The 21,878-nt window shown below is 40.4% G+C and overlaps 1 long non-coding RNA gene across 4 annotated transcripts; it reads right to left on the reverse strand.

The window, feature by feature from the left end:
* Window positions 1-11,768: 11,768 nt before the first annotated feature.
* Window positions 11,769-21,307, reverse strand: LOC127488421 (uncharacterized). 4 transcript variants are annotated; one of them, XR_016230309.1, is made up of 4 exons: window positions 20,760-21,307; window positions 16,278-16,356; window positions 14,952-15,007; window positions 11,776-13,924 (listed from the first exon to the last, which is right to left on the reverse strand). It is a non-coding gene; the product is annotated as an uncharacterized LOC127488421 (long non-coding RNA). The 4 variants fall into 4 exon arrangements; XR_016230308.1 differs by having other exon boundaries at window positions 17,109-21,307; XR_016230307.1 differs by having other exon boundaries at window positions 11,769-13,924; window positions 14,952-17,992.
* Window positions 21,308-21,878: the final 571 nt, after the last annotated feature.

A 21,878-nucleotide genomic window follows, 5' to 3' on the forward strand; every position in this document is an offset into this window, starting at 1 on the left:
AGAAAGCTAAGAAGTATCTTAACATCACAAGAAAAACAATCTTCCCAAAGGCAAGGCATGGGAAAGAACAAAGATAGCAAATAAGAGGAAGTGTTGAACTTGGTAGGATATTTGCCTGTGGGGTACACTCATCTTCCTGTATACTTTAAATCATCTCTAAATTACCTATAATATTGAGTACAATCTATGTAAATAGTCATTACATTGTATTGTTCAGGAAATAACAACAAGAAAGAAATCTGTACCTGTTCAGTACAGACAGTTCTTTTAACTGTTTGTGCCCCAAAGTTAGTTGAATCCCAGGATATGAAATGTGAAGATATGGACCACTAAGTGTTTAGCCAAGTCACTGCTGCCTGAGATGGACTGAAATTGTGGATAGAACTTCAGGGCACACATTCCTTCTATGCCCAAGCCCTCTGATCACTTCCTGGTTCATTCTGGAAGAGACTGCAAAGTAACAAGCCAATGAAACAGACAACTGGTTTCTCCTTTCAAATCTGCAAGGAAAGAAAATTCATATTCAGTGTCTTTTGCACATACATGTCAACAATGACCCTCACATGGAAATCTGCTCTTTTATTCTCCATTTTTAAATAGCAAAATGAGGTGCTCAATCACCTTCACCCCAGGACAAACATTTTTCCAGGGGTTTGTTTTAGAGCAGATGCATTTTAAGAGCATGCTCTTACGTTCTTGCAGATTTCTAAGTTGTGTCAGGTCTTGCCTAGTACAATAGATGATTCTGGAATGTCAGGAAATACAAACACTCATCTGCCAAGGAACCACCTTTGGTCCATTTCCTGCTCCAGCACATCACAGTATCCTACTTTATAAGTGGTAAATCAGAAGAGATTAGACTTGACAACAGGAGAACCAAGAAAGCTTCTTGCACAAAAGGAGGAAAGAAGGAAACTGGATAAGAATGAGTGGGCATTTGGCACAGCAGTTAAGATGCCTGCAGTGCATACTGGAAGGTCTGGATTCGAGTTCCACCTTGCTTCTGATTCCAGCATTCCTGTCAATAAACACACCAAGAGAGGCAGCTGGGGATGGCTCCAATACTCGGTTCCTGCCATCCACAGGGAGAACCAGGTTCAGCTCCTGGCTCCTGGCTACAGCCTGATGGCCCAGCCCTGACTGCTGAGAACATTTGAGGAATGAATCATCAGATGGGAGAGCTCTCTCTCTCTCTACTTTTCAAGTAATAATAATAATGATGATAAAAAACAATAATGTGAAAGACTACAGCTGTAAGTCAGACCAATGTGTTCCCTTGTCAAGAAAAAAGAAAAAGATGAGATGATATGTCATAGGCAAGTGTTTGTTCCCTTGTTTCCTAACAATTACAGCTATTGATAAATCATTTGTTGTGTGTCAGTCATTTTTCTTAGAACTTAACTTACATTAACTCATGGAATTCTCCAGGCAAGCCTGTGAGATAGATTATTCTCTCCATTTCACAGGTAAGAAAACTGAGACACAAATAGGTAAGTAATTTGTGTACCATGATACAACACAATATTGAAACTGGAGAATTTGGCTTTTAACCAGACACTAGGAAGAAAGGCACTTAAGCTGTATTTTCTTCTTGTCAATTTTATGCATAGCAGATTCAATTAGGATTTCAATCATTTATTGAGTTGGAAATACATATTTTGTCTGTAATTCACACCTTGAGGGATTTCACTTTTGCTTGGTTGTATTTATTTAAGGTGCATAATATTTTCAAAAATATGACTGGAAAACATAATATGAATACTGGCTTTCATATAAATGAACGCTTAACTTAGGGAAACTCAGATCAAGACTCAGATTAAGGCTGAAGTTTCTTTCTTAAAAGCATTTCACTTATTTTGTCTGTAAGAATTTGTTTCTGTTCTTGTTGAACTCCAGGACTTCGAAATAGACGTATTTATTTAATTTGGCCTGGGTCTAGAGTGTGTTGCTTGGTCTATTCTTCTGAGTTTATTATATCTCTTAATCTTCTACACATGCAATCAGAGACCTCAGTGACGAGGGCATTGGAAAAATCTAAACAAACAATAAATTCTGGCTATGAGGCTCCCTATCAATGCAGTGCTTAATGAAATAAAGCTTGGAGATGTGATGTTGGGATGATTAGATCTTTTCAAAGTCTCCAAATTATAAATTCCAGTATTTGCCATAGCTAGTAATATATTTTTCCTATTGCCAGAAATATTTGTGACCACGATATTTTATACATGATAAGCCAACTAGTTCCTCCTTTTGAGAACCAAATATGATTCAGAATTAGATGGTTCAAATGCATCTAGAAGCCCTGGTGTTTTCCTGCTTACCCCAAAGCATCGATGATGAGCTCCCTCTTCTTGTTTGCTTTTTGGGAGTTCAGAAAACCAACCCCAGTCTCTTTGCTTGGCACTGACTGAGAAAGCTTCCACACTTCCACCCAGCACAGACCCCAGGGCACTTGGATGGCACCTGGTGCCCACCCTTGGTGCCACCTGTCTTCTTGGGCGCCTGGTACCCAGTGCAGCAGAACACTGACCCTCCAGATTGCCAGTAGCCTCAGTTGGCATAGAGCTTTGCCTTAACTTTCTGCTCTTGGGATTTCCCTTTTCCTTGTATTGCCTAACAATTTAGTTGCTCAAAATGTGTTTATTAAACACATACTATGCTCTAAGAGGGCTGAGAAAAGGATGGTAAGCCAGAAAGATACAGATGCTGTTCTCCCAGAATTGACAGGCTCGGAGGACAGCTATAGTGACAATAAGAGAGAGAAACCACAAGATGCAATGCAATTGCACAAAGCACTTATCAGAGGAAATACCCCAACATACTGAAGCAGCTCTCCTCCAGTGGTGGGGCTTTGGGTAATTCTTCCAAATCGAACACCCCATTTCAAGGTCTTTTTCAAGTTTAATCTCATGGGCAGAAGTATTTTTATAAAGAGAATTTGGGGGATGATGTTGTGGCATAGTGAGTTAAGCCTCTGCCTACGACAACTGGCCTTCCATGTGGGCACCAGTTAGCATACTGGCTGCTCCACTTCCAATCCAGCTCCCTGCTAATGCAGCAATAGAAGATGGTCCAATTGCTTGGGCCCCTGCCACCCAAGTGGGAGACCCGAATGGAGTTCCTGACTCCTGGCTTCAGTTCTGCCCAGCCCCGGCGACTGTCAACATTTGCCCAAACCAGCACATGGAAGATATATCTTTTTCTCAATCTCTATTTCTCTCAACCTCTCCTCCTTCTCTCTCTCTTTCTCATTTACTGCCTTTCAAATAAATTAAAACATCTTTAAAAAAAGAAAGGAGTTTGTGGTCCTCATTTCTTTGTAGAACTAAAAATAAATCAAAAACAATTTCTTCAAATGTTAAATATTTTCTCTTGATAATAAAAGTAACAACACATGTTTATTAGAATTTACAAGCCCAGGAAAAGCTTAATGAGGGAAACAAATTCCCACATCATCCCACATCCCATTTTCACCTGCTCAGCATTGCGAGGTTAGCTTTCCACTGTTTGCACATTATATCCTGCTCTTTTCACTGAACATGTTGGGAACACGTCATTTTGTTTTTGGAAAAAAAGTTTTCATGGCTTTATGAACTCTACTGAGTGGATATGTGATTTATTTAATGGTTCTCTTATTTCTACATATTTAGTCTCAATCTTTTGCTATTATAATTTTACATTGAGAATAACAAAGATTTCAAAAGGAGTCTAATAATTGTAAATCCTAATCAACTAAAAAGTTGGAAGACACTTGACATGATTCTACAGGTTATGAATCACAAATTATTCTTGCTTTCTCATTTGCATGGTGCCTTTTTTACATGGCCAACTAACTTACTAACACCTCGATTTATTGGTACATCAGCATTTCATATTATTTATTTTCAAATCTATTCATCTCAATATCCTGCTTTATTGTGCAAATTCTTTAAGGGGACTTGGAAATGTTTACCCCTGCTTAATAAAATTTGTATTAGTGTCTTTGCTGCATAACCAGTTACCCCAAAACTTACCTCAATAATCTCATACTGTTTCAGTAGGTGAGGAGTCCAGGCACAGCCATGCCAGTTCTGGGGAGGGGCCCCTCATGAGGCTGTAGGAAAGCTCCCTACCAGCAGATATCTCAAGACCCCAGGGGCCAGACAACTAGCTTCTGAGCTCAGTCACCTGGCTGTGGACAGGCACAGTTCCCCCATGCCTATGGAACGAAGGCCATTGTCGCCTACTGTGTGGGCCTCTCTGCAGAACTGCACACCATGGCAGCTCCTCCCCTCAGTATGAGTGACGCAAAGGAGACAGAAGCAGAGGAATGCCCAGAACAGAAGCCACAGTCCTTTGGAACTTAACCATGCCAGAACTTTCACCATATCCTATTTGTCACACAGACAAGCTGGGATACAGGTTGCTAGGCGACTACACAAGAGTGTCAATACCAGGAGGAGGGGATTGTGTGGATCTTACATTGAAACTCTAAGGTCTTGAAGACTGACTACCACATATAGAAATTTTTATGAGGACCCAAAATACATATGTAATGACCTGTCAAAACGCCTTTATGTGCTGCTACTCAGAGAAGAGTTTGCTGTTACCTAATAAACTTGAAAACTCACATATCCTACAGAGCAATGCCACGCCCAGGCCTAACTGCCTAAGGAAAGACTCTCAGTCTTTTCCTATGTATACCAGGGCACATGTACAAGAATGTTCTAGGGGAGCAGTGCCGTGGTGCAGCAGGTTGACACCCTGGCCTGAAGTGCCTGCATCCCATATGGGCACCGGTTCGAGACCTGGATGCTCCACTTCCGATCCAGCTCTCTGCTGTGGCCTGGGAAAGCAGTAGAAGATGGCCCAAGTCCTTGGGCCCCCACACCCATGTGGGAGACCCAGAGGAAGCTCCTGGTTACTGGCTCCCGGCTCCCAGCTCTGGCCGTTGCAGCCATTTGGAGAGTGAACCATCTGATGGAAGACCTCTCTCTCTCTGCCTCTCCTCTCTGTGTAACTCTTTCAAATAAATAAATAAACTTTAAAAAAAAAAGAATGTTCTAGGAAGCAGAATGCATTACAGCAAGCAATAAATTAGAAAAGTAAATAACACTCCAGGTGCCCATCAATAGGAACAAAATAATAAAACAAGTTTTGTGGTGTTGATATCATAAAATGCTATACAGGAGACACTGACTGAACTGGAATACCCACATCCCTCTGGTTGTATCTGTTGAGAGCAGACAGCAAGGCACAGAATAAATGTCTATCTACACACATATACTTGCAACAACTCCCATTAACACAGTATTCATGAAAGATGAAATCAAATAGCATATTGTTTAGTGGTACATTTAGAAGAACTAAAACTACGAAGTAAAAGTCTGTGCTGACCCAAAGGAGAGACAGAAGTCTTCTAAGGGGAGTGGAAATATTGTGCTCAGGAAAGCATATAGGCAACCACAGGTGTCAGCTCCAAGCCCACCCTAATGGGATTCGCTGCGCCTACTTCCCTTCCTGCCCACCCCCCACACACAATTTAATAGGACCTGTTCCTGAACACGTGTCTCTCTTGCTCTCTCTTATGCTCTCCTTCTCTCTCTTTTTCCCTCTTGGCCCCTTCCCTCTGGTCTGTCAGGTTTCCCCCACCAACCTTTCCCTTAAAAAAAAAAAAAGTATATAGGGACTGCTAAGCAACATTTCCTTTCCACCCTGGGATGGGAACAGGTGGGTGTTCTCTTTGCTTTTGAAAATCTGAATAAATGTTCTTCTACTCTTCTATAGGATGTCACAATAAAGTATGTGAAGAAAGCACATCATATAATAAAAATATCTTAATAATAGCTTCAACATGATGTCAGTAGTCAACATATACTGGGCCCTTAGTATGTGGCAGACATTATAATAAGAATGTCCTGGAAATTTTTTTCCATTTGATTTTCACAACAGGTAGAAGGCAAAAATTGTTCCATTTTTCCTCATTTGTCAGATGACAAAACTTAGACTTACAGAAACGAAAACACTTGCCCAAGGTCACACAGCCAACATGTAATGGAGCTGGCACTGAAGCTCAGACAGTTCTGGAACCTTCCTAAGCGTGTAGTGGAAACAAGGTTTTCCTACCAGGTGCTGCTTCGCATGTAAACTGACAACAGGAAGTGCTTCCTTGCCTATGCTTTGGAGGGATACCACGAGGTATCCTGCACGGGTGAATGGGCCAGTTCTCACAAGTTCTCAAGCCCCCTTCCTTTCCACTGATGAGGAGATTCCCTCACCTGTTCACCAAGAGGCCAAGAACTTGTCTAATAAACAACAGCTGAATAAGGAGGCACAGTTGTAAAGTACGCATTACAAGCCGGGCACCCGTCTAAGTACCAGATGTATTAACCTCTTAGAGCCTCAGAATCGCTTTCTGCACCAAATGCTGTTATGGCGCCCATCTCACAGATGAGACGGCAGGTCTTGAGAAAACTGTTTCCAGCAGTTACACAGCTTCTAAGTGACAGCACAGCATTCACACCCACACATTCCACTTCCGGAACTTAGGATCACTTAGGCTGTTTCTCATGAAAAGTTAGAATAAGGGCACAGAAGGAAAACACAGGCTCCTTTTCTAGTGAAATACTGTATTAAATGCAGGGTGCTCTATATCCAATACAATGCTCTGAAAGACTTCCATACTCACTCTGCCTAGTGGTGAGAGCAAAACGTACCAGGTGTCCCAGAAGAAAATACCTTGGCTTCATCTTGTAGATGGCTAGAACGACACAACTGGACTTGAACTTTTTTATTTTGTTGCAAGTTCACTGCCTATTCTTTTAAGCTAATTAATTCAACTGGTTAATTCAACTAGTTAACAGCATCAGGTATTCCACATTTACTTTTGCTTTAAATCTTTCTGTAAGGAGTGAAGAGTGGTATTTTATATATTAATTTAAATTTGAGGGATTCCCACTATATGTGAGGTCCTAAAACAAAAGATATCAAGTGGAAAAAGACACAGTCCCTGCTCCCAGGAACCCACAGCCTAGTGATAGACAAATAATTACAGTGCCTATGACTACCATGCAACATGTTAGGTTCTAAGACAAAGGAGTATATTCTATAAGTGATTAATTTAATTTATGCTGCCCTAGAAAATAGATGACATTTGAACCAAGCCATACAAGGTCAGGGCACTCTCACTAGACAGAAATGGAAAGGAAGCACATTCGTGGTCAAGGGCACAGCACAAACGTCTCCAAGCATGAAAGAATAGCACATGTACAATTTTTTTTGCTGCTAAAGGGTGCAAATTGCCTAAGGGATGTGGCAAAAAGTGACCGATGAAAAGCCAGTCATGGGGAGATTATGAAGGTCTTTGCTTGACTCAATAGTTAACTTGAGGATGATAGGGAGTCTAAAAGATTTTGAAGCATTAATGTATCCTGTTTATGATATATATTTGATTCTTTAATCCAGGAGGCTGGATTATAGAAGGAAGAAACTAACTATAGAAACACCGGACTGAGGCTACTTTAATAGTTTGGTCAGGCATTCCCAAGAGTCTGAGCCAACTACCTTATAAGTAGAATTTCAGATTCCATTTTACAGATGAGAAACCAACACACAGAGGAGTAGAGTAACTTTCTAATCCTGCACAGTTTGGCAAACAGAGGAGCCAGGATCCAAACTCAGGTTGTCCAACCTACCACATAGGTGACCACCCTGCTGGCCTGAACGATGAGCATGATAGATAAGACCAGAGACAGCAGACGCAGCCCGAGAACCCTCAGCTTGGACTGTGGAGTGGAGGGTGCTCCCATTAACCACCACCAGGTCACCAAGTAGAATCAGGTCAGGGAGGAAATCAGTGAGGTCAGTTTCAGACGTGTTGTCCAGGAAGTCTTCAAGAGCCAGGCCAAGGTGCCAAGGTGGTGTTGAAAATGCTAAGCCAGGGATGAGGAAAGGCATGGACTGGAGAAAACCCACCTGGACATAGAGAAGCCCTGCAAAACAGATATCATCCCACCCATGACCATCGTCCTGAAGATGCAGAACGGGAGGCCAAGGAAGGCAGCTCGGAGGAGAAAGCTCTGGAGCTGGATCTACACTCAATTTTTTGGTTCAAATGTACGTGCCCGGGTCAAATCAGAGTTCAACATTTGCAAAAGGGAGACTGTAATACTTCATTTACCAACTGTTATAAACATGAACATTAATATATATCTAAACACCTAGTACATTACTTTCCAAAAGTAAGTGCTCAATAAATGATTATTATTATCATTTTTATTATCATTTAAGGGATTTGCCAAAGATGAGGTTCTAGTGTAGGCAATACTCTGGGCTCCCAATTACTCTTTTTTTAAGAAAATATTTTATTTATTTGACAGGTAGAGTTACAGACACTGAGAGGGAGAGACAGAGAGAAAGGTCTTCCATCCCGCTGGTTCACTGCCAATTGGCTGCAATAGCCGGAGCTGTGCCGATCTGAAGCCAGGAGCCAGGAGCTTCTTCCAGGTCTCCCGCGCTGGTGCAGCAGCTGAAGCACTTGGGCCATCTTCCACTGCTTTCCCAGGCCATAGTAGAGAGCTAGATTGGAAGAGGAGCAGCCAGGACAGAACTGGCGCCCATATGGGATGCCAGCACCGCAGCTGGAGAATTAACCTTCTGCACCACAGCGCTGGCCCTCCACCCCCCAGTTACTCTTTTGGCAGTTTTTCCCATGAACTTCTCTTAACTACGTGGAGTTTTCAATGTAAGAAAAGAAGCTCGCATAGACAAACGTGAATTAGGCTTTAGCTTTTTAGCCTAAAGTACAGCATGGAGAAATCAGACAAAATTTGTTTGTATATATATTACATATATATGTACGTGTGTATATATCTATATATGCATATGTATCTATATATACATATATATATATCTATACATACATGGAGAAATCAGATAAAATTTGTTTCTATATTTTACATATATTTATGAATATATTACATATATGCATGTGTGTATTACATGTATATGTATATCTTACATATGTGTGTATCTATATATATATACACATATATATGTATACATACACATATATATATGATAAAACATTGACTGGCAAGAAATTGAGTGCCACATTTTCCTGGAGCCCGAAATGGCCAGGGCAAATCTGGGATGCGACACGTTGCGTCTCAAGAAGAGCCAGGTTAGAGGCGTGACAGAAAGCACGTCCTCAGCCATGACGGCCTGCTCAGGAATGTCCCCTGTGACAGTCCTGTTCCCAAGGGGCACGTGTCCCAAGAAGGACGGTCTTCTGAGAGTCACAGAAAACCCTGAGACCTAAAGGTCCAACAGAAATACCTAGCCCCAGGAATAAGGTAGAAGCCTTGAAGACTGCAGGCTGCGTCACCACCTGTCTCTCACTTTGCCATTCCCAGCTCCGTCAGACGTTACTTTTTTTGAGATTCAATGTGGTGACAAGCAACATGGTTATGTAGTCAAAGACCTTGTGACTGAAAAATTACAGTAAAGGAGAATTGCTGGTAAAATGACTCCAATTCACATCACACACACTCTCCGAAAGGTCAAAACACAAACAAATATGCTTAGGAAGAATAAAGGACATTGGAAATAAATGAAATTTATTGTTTAATTTGATTGCCTCTAAGATAATATGTTTGGTAAGGATGTGAATATAAGCACTGTGGAAAAAATAAAATAAACGGAGAGGAAGCAGTGCCAACCTCATCCATTAGAAATAAGGGGAGAGGTTTCCAGACAAAATCCCTTTTTTCCTTCCCTACTAAGCGTTCTTGGCCTTTCTTACTGGGTTTTCTCTGAACAGAGCTGCAAGGCCTGAGTGTGCTGGGGCTCCCTCCGCCATGCCCCATCCGCGGCCGCGCTTATCTGAATATATAAGCCTGCCCTTTGCTCAGATTTATGGGTCCAGACAGGGCTGTGTGTATTTACAGTGTTCTGACCTGAAGACCCCAGGCTGAAGGAGAAAAGGAGGAAACTGGGACCCATTCCATAAACAGAGACAGATATGAGGGGGAGGTAGAAGGCTTTGCTAGCACTTAACATTTTTAACTATTTGGCCAAGCCTAAGAATTGGTGATTAGATTAGAGGAAAAGAAAAACGAGAGATGTGGTGCAGACGTGCAGAGAATAAACTGTATTCTGTTGCTGCAGTCTAGTTGCTTGGGGTCCTGGGTTTGGGTTGGGGGTAGGGTTAAACTTAATGCCGAAGGTCAGAAGGAAAATTGATAAGTCAGTTACAGAGGGAGCTATAAAATGCTTTGGGAAGGCAGAGGGTCCACAAAGAGGAGGATATAAACAACATTTAATAAGTTGGAAAATTTCTCCTACTACACGTTGAGTTCCTCTGTGAAGCAAGCCTGGTTGCATTTTTTTAAAACTGTAATTGGTTATAAAAGAAAAATCTCCTGCTCCATGCTGAACTGAGAACGTGTTGCTATAGATTACCAAAATTTAATCAATTATGTGCTGAAATATTTTTCTTAGGGCATGGTGGTTCATTTGGAAGCACCTGAATTTTCAAACAGGCTGCTTCATAAATGGGCCACCCATATGGAAAATGAGTGGTGCCTCTCTGGAGTGCATGCACGAGTTCGCAGGGGAAGGCAGGAGAGGGCTGCTGAAGCGTGTGCAATGCCTGACACCGCAACACTGAGTCCCTCCTTACCAGGGCCACACCTTTGTGCATAAGCAAAAACGAAAACACAACTTCTGGTTGGAGCTGTTTCCAAATAACCTCCTCACTGGAAAAACTCGAGTTCATACTGAAAGACCCTGACCTACCCACTGACTAAGCCAAAAATAATCCAGCATCACAAGGCCACAATATTCACTCAGAACTTGCAAGCAAAGCAACCAGGACAAGAGTTTGGTCAAGCCTCCACAACTCAATTTATGTGTCAATAGAGCAAAGAGCTGTGGGGTATGTGACCGAGGCTGTGACTGGAAAGTTGGCGAAATGTCACCAAATGGCTTGTTGTATCCCTTTTAACATAAATCAATCATGTTCCCATGACGTTACCCATTAAAGCTATAATGATCTACTCCAATGATTACATTGTTTGATTGGAACTTTTTGTTTAACAAAAATCTTGTGGATAAGAAAGAGCATTGCCACAGCCCATCCTAAAGAGACCTGTGTGACATGTATTGAATATCGGTAATATTTGCATGAGAAAATGCACATGCCTAGCACTTTATAAACATTAACTTGTGTATTAGTATTGTATTACTGTTAAAGTCATTTGTCAGGCAATCAAAAGTAAAATTAATTCTACAACTGAACTTTGAAAAAATTTATAACGCAAAATTCACATAAACGTATTTTCTTTTCCATTTATGTGTGCCATTTTACTCTTGAAATCAAACATAAAATTCAGAGCAGAAGTATAAAGGAAGGCATTTGACTATTACATCAGTGCAAGCTGACTGCATAACGGTGACAACTTGGGCAAAAAAATGATGATGGGGAAAAGCTATGCTAACAGGGCTGCATTTCTAAAGTAAAAGGAAATACATAATAGTCTAGGAAACTAATTGTTGGATTGCTATCATTTTTGAACTTTTCTCTAAACTAGTGAAACTTCTGCTTTGTAAATAATATATGCCCCAAACAGATGCCACGGCATGAGGCATATTTAGAAGGATTTTGGGGACTACTACATCGCAGCTAAAACGCTTCCCTGGGTCTTTTCTGTTGAGATCCATTTGCCAGTGAAATAATTTTTTTCTCTAATATGATGTGGATCATAGCAACAGTGGGTTCAGATGTAACCATTTCGGAGCAGAGGCCTAGCTCAGTATGCCAGGAAAAAAAAAAAAAAAAACGCACCACAAAGAACATTGAGATGAATGGCTCTATTTTATGAGCCATAAAAGTTTTATTCATCTTGACACTGAAACAGGTTTAGGCAGTGAGTTGACACGCCTTAAATAAATAAGTGGAATTAATTCCCCGGCTCGGGAAACAATAGCAGCATGCATGCAGCACGGAGAAATGCCCCATTGTTTCCTGTGGCTGCCTGATATTGATATTATTTCTGTTTTGCTGTGCTGCTTCCTCAGGGGCCTGGTTGATCCACTTCAGATTCATCCCCTGTTTTATTAGAGGTTGAAAAAGGTTCAAGACCTGGTTGTACCACAGCTCCCACCGACAGCTAAGGAACCAGTTTGGCGTCTGGTTTGTCTGTTGTTTTACTGCTGACCTTCAAATCAACTTTAACCCCTGACCTCTGGAGGCATCTATCATGACAAGAGGCTGTTTAACACAAATGGTGCCCATTTATAGGGGAAGAGACTCCGAAGATTCCCTTTTTATGAAGAATTTAGTTTTTCACCCCTCTTTTCTCAGTCACCACAGGTGAAATCCCTCTTAGCAGCTGGCTTATGAAATAATCTGAAGGGAGGCCTTAATGAGCAGAAAGCACCCTCAGCTGGAGATAAATATATGCAAATGAGATGCACAAACAAAGGAGCCTGGACAGAGAAATATCTGCAATTCCAGCAAAATGCGGCCTGCAGCTCGAGGATGAACAGCTTTGATAAAATGGTAACAAAAAGCACCTTTTTCTCCTCCCGCGTGGTTTCCATTGCAACAGACCATTGTCCCTGCAGCCAGCGAGCAGGCAGAGGTTCTCTGCGCTATCTCAGGAAACTGTTCAAACATTTGTTTTAAGACATTCAGGAAATACAATCAATGGACTGCGTCTTTGTTGCTGTTGCGTGGGTTGGGTTTGGTTTTGTTTTTCCCTGTGTCCGATGTTCCTGTCGTGAGTTTACCTGTTGGTCTGCCTGGGGTTTGCTGCCGCTGTGTCGCTGTGCCAGCTCACATTTTGGTGACTGTTTTCTCCTTCCACTTAGAAAGATTTTTTGCGTTTTTTTTTTTTCATTTCCGTGGAAAGAGATTTCAAGTAATAACTAGTCAGAATCGGCTTTGAGCAGCACCCAAACAACTAGTTTTAATGATGGCAATCAAGTGTGTAGAGCTAATTCACAGACAGGCATGTAACATGCTGATTTTAATAAGCTTTAAAAAGGCAATCTCTAACTTTTAAAAGTCTCTTTTTAATTTAATCGTCCTTGGTTCATATGATGCCAAAACAAACAAAGCCATTAAAATATGTTTTCAATATGTATCCGCAGTGTTATTTGATGGTGTTTTAAATTAGCATCGTGTTGGTAAAATATTGATTTGATGAGCTTTAGAAGTAGAAAAGCTGAAATCATCAACCTGTTTTTGGGGGGTGGAGGGTGGACCACATTTTTCTCTAGAAATGAACAAAACCCCAGCCCCAAGGTGTCACCAGGGAGAGGCTGGACTCCGAGGCAAATGACCGCATTGGAGCATATGTGCTCTGTTTATGCAGCTAAGGTGAGAGATGAAACACTGCGCACGTCACATGTGTCAACATGCTATCAGTCTGAAAGCGCCACACTGTTTGGCGCCTTCATTTATAACACAAGCCCAGCACTGCACAGCAGAGACAGACGAGGATCGTTACACTTCCTTCACCTAAATGGTCTCATCCTGTAGCCGGCGTGGGAGGGGAGACATTCCTTCCCAGGACTGCGTAGCTTTCACATTGTATGCGCATTTCATCAGGCAAATGTCAAATTTGTTAATAACAAGAGAATCTCCTCATTTTTAATCGTGCCACTCCTGTTGCACCGGGTGGAGGCGGGGGCAGAGGAAGGCAGGGGCGGGAGGGAGTTAACAGCCTGGCGAGGTCGGCCAGGGGAGGAGGCGAAGGGGCTTCTTGGGGCTGAAGACGACACGTGGTCTGTGATCTCGACGTCGGGATCTGGGCACCGTGGAATTCAGAATTTCAGGAGTTAACAGGAACTTGGAGCTGTCAGGGATGCTCTCTGCAGCCCGGGTTTGAGGCAGCATAATTATGTTCAAGCGTGGTTGTTGGGAAAGGGCAAACAGCATCTTAGACACAGAACAATGAAATTACAGCTGAGATTTAGGGTAGCAAACGCCGTCTTCTCGAGGCTTTTATGATTCATTATTTCCCATTAAATACAGTATTAGAAGTGTACACGAGATAGCTCATGGTTGCTGCTCTCCGAGCACATTATCTATATTACACAGGTCTGGGGAGCAGAATTAGAAAACTTTGGGGGAATGAGCAATATGTGTTTGCTGATAGAAGTACCATATGGCTCATCTTCTTCAATTGCTTTCATTGCGACTCTGATGCTGGAGAAATTAAAGTTTTATTTGATGTGGCACAGCTTAATGAACTGTCTTCTGTTAGGAAAATTGAATATGTTTCCTGTTATTCGAGCACAGAGCCTCCCTGGTTTGGCTGATGGGGGATGCATTATGTATTGTTTATTTAGCATTTTGAAAACAAAAGCAAGATATGGAAGGTAAAATTGATTACTGCTGGATTGCATTATATAATCAAGTTTTCTCCCTTTAAATTTCCCTTTACAATCCTTCCGTAATGTTTTCACAGGAGATCGGTCCAGGTTTTTGTGTTTCAGAAGGACACAGAGCTTGGTTTTATCAAAATGCCTGTATTTGTAAACAAGCCACATGGAACTCTAAACTCAGTGTGGTTATATTTATAAAGTTTGAAGGATGATGTTTGGGAAGAAAGAAAATAATTCAATTTGTGTGAATCTAATTACAAAACTTCTAGTGAGCCCCCAGTCGGTTTTGAGAGGATCTAACATTTGGAGAGTAGAAGGGGGATGACATTTTCTTTTGTTTGAAATACACCACTTAAGAACGTGCTGGGGTGGAGCCATAGGCGAAGGCAAGGCTTTTCATATTTGGAAATACAAACCTCAAAATACCAAGTTTTAAGTTTGTGAGCTAGTGATCAGCAAATGAAGAGATGGATTAGAGCTGTAAATTTTTTAAAAAATGAAGTTTACATTTCATGAATTTAGATTTTATTAATGAATATGTATGATGAAAGGTAATCAATAATCAAAAAACAACCTACATGCTGGGAAAACTGAGATGCCCATCCATGCGAATGCTCTCTGCTCCCTGAAGAATCTGTCAAGAGATGCATTAAGCATTTTCCTACATTTCTTCATGTTTGCTCTGGATTGGACCCTTTTAAAAAAATCTTTAAAACCTGGATCATCTCTAAACACACTGGACATAAACTCGTCTTCTAATCTTTGCTTTTCTTTCTTTCATTTTTCAGTGAGTAACATTCTTCACATGTGCTGATGACTCAGACACTCCCATGTGCAACAAGCAACTAAGATAAAACATGGTTAAAGTGAACCAACATTTATCTGGAATATACAGTCCTGACCGCCTCCCCCCCTCCAAAAAAAGTCATTTGTCTTCCGTGCCCTGTTATGTTTTGAAGATTCTGGCAAATATGGCAGTTAAACAAACTTCTCACACAGTCTGAATACTGTCTTTTCAAGAGACGCTTCCAATGTTTATAGCCCATAAGTAAGAGGGAAAAAAATCTGGTATTTAACCAAGAATAGTGCTCTTGAAAACGTCTCTGAACAAAGTGTTTAAGCAAAACTTTGGCAACAGATATTCTCAATTCTTCATTCTTCCTGTGATTTTTTTTTTTTTTTGGAGGGGAGAGTTTGCGGGGTAGGGGTGAGGGGAAGAATTCTCTGATTCTGACATTTTGTTCTTTTTCCTAAAATGAACAAATTAAGTTTTAAAACTGAATGCCTGGCTGGGGACCTGTTCATACAAAGTTCCTTTCGAGCCAGTTGAGAGAAAAACATCACATTTTTATGAACCCCATCTCTTGACAGGGGCCTCGGAGGAGGAACACCATTATGCATTGTTATCAGCGTGGTGTAATTTGACTGTTGACAAAGTATCGGTGGCAGTGAGAATGAGCGCAGTTAGGAGTGTGGCGGATTGTAATCAAGAAGATGCTTAGCTGTGCAACACTGCATCTTGAGCAGATTTGAATCAACATTGCCTTAAGGGGACACACACACATACCAAAAGGAAAAAAAATCCATTAATTTTTAGAGGGAAAATTAGAGTGGCACTTGATGAAGTGAAATTTGACATGCGTTAATTGCTCTGCAGCTCTCCTAATTAGAGATTTTCAAATTCTTTTACTGCTGTCACCATGATGGCACATTGTCTTGCTGGACAAATAGTAAAATTGCAAATTGGTTTGATCAGGAAGTTTGCCTTCCGAAGATGGGACCGAATCCTCTAGTCCACTTCCGCAACGTAGACAGCTGGAGAGCAACAATGACCTTTGCCTTTACCTTCACTCCAGATTTTAAAAATAGGCTTTATATTAAAATAGTTCCATTATGAGACTTACTGTACAGGAAGCAGGTGCTCACGCGACTTTCTTCAACAGATGGAAATATTCCTTGGATACTCACTTACGCCTCTCCCTGCTTCATAGGAAATATTTCAGGTGGAAAAAGAAAGCCAGTGAAATGCTCCATGATATATACATTCTTACATTTCTACTGAGAGTCCTCAGAAATTGGAGAGAGGTGGATTTTTTTTTCAAAGGCCATGTTCCATTTTTCCCAGGTCCGGAGTCTAAGGCAACACTGCTCCAGGTTCCTCTTTTTGTTTCAATTGATTATATGACTGTTGGCCCTTAGGATGGCATCAAGTATGATACCTTAGTAATCTTAGTTTCCCTTTTTCAACTCCTGTTGTGTAGCCCCTGAACCTTTCTTAATTCATTAACATACTGAATTTTTTCAATTTTCCATTTTCTTGCAATAACAATATTAATGCCGGGGTGAAAGCTTGATTGGAGCTAAATTACTTGTTACCTGCTGGCATTTATTTATATGGCATTGAATTATAAAGCTTTGCTATTGTCATGCCTTGGGCGAATTGTTTATGACACCAGTAATAGGAGTAATTGTTATTGTTGAAATTACCTGTCAGCTACCCATAGCAGTGGCCCTTGTCCCACTGACAAATAGTGACAAGGGAGAGGTATCCTCCATGCGTCCCCCTGATGGCTTCTCCTCTGATAATAAGAAGTGCAGGGCCTCTGATAATTTGCCTGTCACTGTTGAGTGCAGCTCAGAGAGAGTTGGCCAAATTGTTGTCATTCACTTTGACAAAGACAGCAAAATGCTCCCCGTGCAGGAGGAGGATTATCAAAATAAATGAAATCACTTACACCCCCTTTGTTTGTTTGGCTCAAGGATTGCCTGGCTTTGTATGAGGTTGTGGAGTCAAGGTCCAGTTCTGAGGGCACACCTCTGTGCAGGCTGGGATGAGGAGCCCAGGGAAGGACAGCCACGCTCAAACACTTGCTATTGTGCTGTTCACATTGGTTAGGAAAACATTATATTGAGAGAGAAAGTCAATAGAATTGTAACAAGAAGTCTAAACATGTGGCTGAGTGCATTAGCTTATAGTACATATAAAATTCACACCTTTTCTCCCCTGCTTTCCTTTTACCCTTATTGTATTTTTTTTGACCCAGGCAGGCATTCAAATTCAATACACATTTAAAAGTGTACTGATTTCCTGTTTGCAATCGAGTTTGCATTAAAAGTTTAGAAATCTGCATTTCTGACTCTTACAGCTTTAAAAGATTATACAGTCAAATTTAGGATTATTATTTCAAATGGCCAGTTCCTTCCCATAAATTTCCTTTTATTTATATACTATCTCCATGTGTAAAGAGATAAATGAAACGTACTTCCAGGTATGAAGCATCAATTATCACAGGCGTACAGGGGAAGGAAAATGGCCCTGTTATTGCCAGAGCTCAAATATAAATATTTGCATTTTAAAACCCTTTGGTTGCAGCTTGTGAACCTGTCATGGGGGGGGGGGGGGGGAGGGGACGGAATTGGAGGGGAGCAGCAGTGGGGGATGGTGTCTGGGAGTGTCCATGCCAGAGAGAAATGGACGTTAAGCTAATCAAACCTTTGCTCCGTAAAAACCAGAACCAGTCTCACCTCGCCACAAAAGGCATCATTTCATAGCAGGAAAATTCTTATTTTTAAGGTGCCTGTGAGGCTCCTTCTCATAGATCTTCTTGACAAATACTTGCTGTTACAAGAAGTCAAAAAGAAAAGGGAAAAATAACAAGGATAAATGTAAAATATTGGCTCCTTATAGGATAGTCATCAGCTGTTTATTGGTCTCTACCAGACGAGTAATGACCAACCACAGTGTTAAGTGCCAGCAACACTGCCTTGGGCCTTTCTCTCCTAGCACCAGCCATTATCTGATTAAAGAACCTCCAAAGAAGTCACTATTGCATAATTTTATGGGTCTGAGCAGCGCAGGTTGGCTGGCAGAAAAACTACCTACAAGGGTTGATAAAGCAACAGTGAAACATGATTTTATTTACTCCACTTACACCTTGCACTCTGAAAGAGGCTCTGAGCGTCTCAGACGCTGGTGGCTGCAGAAGAGACCTAAAATTGGTTCAGATAGGAACCGTGAGGGTCGTGGGGGGGGAGACAGGAGAGACGACATGATCCATTCCTTGCAGCTCTTCACGGGCTGCGCAGTTTGAAGTAATGAGTAACACTATTACTAGCCCCTTCCTAGGTGTTGTGTATTTAAAGCGAGTAGATAGGTCTGTAGCAGTGCTAAAATCAGACATACGACGAAAGGGATAAAATGTGTTTCTAATCCTTAATAACCATGTATTCTTCTAAAGGCAGCCGCTCCATGGTTAACTGTGTTGAATGTCCCTGATTAACAAGTGGAAGGCAGTGACATAATTAAGAGGTTATCTGTAGTAATAAAAATGCTCAAACCTGTCTTGGAATGTGATCCCTTTAACAGATAATTTTTAAGAATGTAGCATGTCCTTGCTTCCTCTGTCGAGACACACGTTAGTGATCCCAGGAGAGAAAATAAACATACGTTTTTAAATGAAGATATTTAAAATGTACCCCATATTTCAGCGTGTTGCTGTAACCTGGTCTTTTTTATGTTCCTCCTATAAAACCTAAATTAAGCCTCTTAGGAGTGGTTTTGCTGCAGATTTCGTCTAAAAACACCACACATTTTAAATGGTTCCAGTACTTGAGTGCACTTTAATATGTAATCACTAATGTGGATTCTCTTCTCTCTTGCAAGCACCAGCCTTTGTAAAATGATGAGACTTCTTTAAATGTAGCTTCATTTGAAATGTAAACTCCTAACAAACAGTAATTGCTGCTATAGCTCTATTGATGAAGTGACTGGCAGCAAATCTCTCTCAATCTCCCTCTCTCTCTCTCTCAACATTTGGAAACACCCATCAGTGTCAAAGGAAAGTGCACACGTCTCCTCCGCCGCTCTAAATAAGGCTCAGCAATGTTAAGAAAAATGTCAGAAAAAGCTCAGTGGATTAAAGGAGTGTTTCTGCACCGTGTCAGGGGAGATGGCAGGGCAGCCTGGTCTGCAGGATTCGGAAAGATACTGTTTTCTAAGATGCTTACTCTATAAACCAAATGAGATCTTATTTGGAAAGATTTGATGCTGTGTTTGATAATGTACACCCTTCAGTTGTTTTTCTAAACCGTGTTATTCTTTAATATGCCTTTAGTATGTGGCTTTAAAATCAGAACAATAACACACTGTTCTTTTTGTAGAATGTTTCTCTGCCCGTTTACAGCGTTAAAATACAATTCGGACCCTTTCGTGTATTTTTTTTCTTTTCTATCTAAAATTTCTGGGATGCTCACTCAGCAAAAGCAATGAAAACACGGGGCTCTTACACATGCAAATTCACTGGGCTAATCAGTCCCTTCTTTCCGTAAGTAAAATTTTATATAGCTTTGGAGCTTTTCAGAAGCTTCATTTATATTAAAATATATATATGGCATTTACATTTCAGTTATGTGTTAAAAATAAATAACGAGTGTGAGGTTTTCAGTTTGTTTTTGTTCTATCTTTTCAAAGAATAGTCACTAATTACAAAATAGTATAATGATAGTAAAATATTCCATAGTATTTTAAACATGTAATTAAAAATTTACTGTTTAAAAAAAAACTATTTTACAGATTCAACACTAGATGCCCCTGGAAATGGCAAGGTTAGTTTTACAGAAACAAGGTAAATCTCAGCTGATTTCAAATACAAACTTTTCCAAAACAGGTTAAAAATGAATTTAAACAAATTTGGCTCTTAACCTTTAAAGATTTCCTGCCCGTTTCTGTATGTCCTTTATTACATTAATTTTTTATTTAAATTACACCATTAACTGGATATGAATTTATCAAGAATACATGTATTGATTTATAAAACAGTACCATTAATTATTATAATAGCTAGATGTAGCTGATATTACAAAGCCATTTAAAGGTTTTTAATATAACTTGGACATACATAGATAGATAGACATTATGGACAAGACTACAATTTAAACTGGCTACCAGCAGTTAATGAAATCCTTGATTTATATTCTAGTTTAGAGATTGATTATATTGTTGCTTTGTGAAACTATTTATATTACGCCATTTTTCAAAGGATGTCTCAATAAAAAAGCTAAATAAAATATTCAGTCAATTCCCAAAGCAGATTTTGTTTTCTGTATTTTAAATGCTAGTGAAAATAATTGATTGTGTGTGTTCTAAGCTTTGTCACTTCCATTCCAGAGGTGGCTCTCCTGAAGGCAGCCTCACTTGCATATGCACACTTTCGCACACTTTGGATCCTTGAAGAAACAAGCTCCTTCTCTTTATTTCATTACCCTACCCCCCCCCCACAAGCCCATGTATATTTCACAAAACCCGCACATCAGGACACATAAGTCTTTTTGACGTCTTTTATGTTATGCATTTTTTTTTCTTAAGGTTGTGGAAAACTGGGACTTACCCCAAAGCCGCAAAGCAGGCAATCACGAAGAGTATTTGGGTAATAATGCAATCTGAAGAGAAAAAAAGAAAAATGAGGAAGAATATAAGCAAATAACAGTAACACTTTCAAATAACTTTTCAAATGGTAATTAGGCAGCCAATAGATTGAAAGTTAAATTCTTTTCACATTGTGCTTGGTTTGGGTCTCCTAGTCTATTTATATCACTTTTCCGTGCCTGGCAACATATGTTACCGATTTATTATAGTATTTTTACTGTTAGCAGACAAATCTAAAGGCTAGCTGAGAAGGCTAGCTTCATCTGATGACTTTAACAACAACTGCAGGGCATCCTTGAGGGTGAGCCAATAGGCTCTTTTGAAGCTATAATACTATTAACCATTTTGATGCCGAAATATTCCTTATAGCCAAAGTTGGCTCAGTCTTTTTTGTAGGCACTTCAGGTTTTTACAAACACAAAAGTTGAATGTAAATGATTTGTTTTGTAAATATTTCAGTAGCCTTCCAGGCACTTCTCCTCCACGTGTCTTAAGTTCCCTAAAACCCACAGGAGTGTGTCCGTTTCTTTATTTCCCCCTTTTACAGGACACTGAAATCTGTAGCACACATTTATAAGCAAACAGCTATCCAGCATCAAGCTAAGCTGTCACCTCCCCCTCCCCCATGCCATTAATTCTCTACTACACTACTCAAAGAAACACACATCTTTCAGAGTTTAAATGATCACATTTCTCTCATGTACATACAGCCCAGAAAAGTGAAATTCAAGTGAGATTCATGTGGCTAAGACTTTGAAATTATTTTCCAAATTAGAGATGCCGTATATTCAGACCACTTTCATGGAGGTGTCACAGGAGCTACAGGTTTATGCCTTTTAATATGCCCACATGAAAGTGTCTGTTTTACAACTGTATTTGTGGATTAAACGTATTCATTTTAATAAACTTCCATTTTTGATCATCTGTGATTTAGATCAAAGTATCTAATTGTTTTCATTTAACATTTCTATAAACAATTTCACTCTCCGCTTTAATGTTCATGTGGGTCTCACATGAGATTTTAAGTACAATTTATAGTATTTTCTTTGAGCACGTATACCCTGAAAATTTAGAAATTAAA

Source organism: Oryctolagus cuniculus, chromosome 2, assembly GCF_051225735.1.
Source record: "Oryctolagus cuniculus isolate XC-2025 breed Fujian yellow rabbit chromosome 2, ASM5122573v1, whole genome shotgun sequence".
Classification (NCBI taxonomy): domain Eukaryota; kingdom Metazoa; phylum Chordata; class Mammalia; order Lagomorpha; family Leporidae; genus Oryctolagus; species Oryctolagus cuniculus.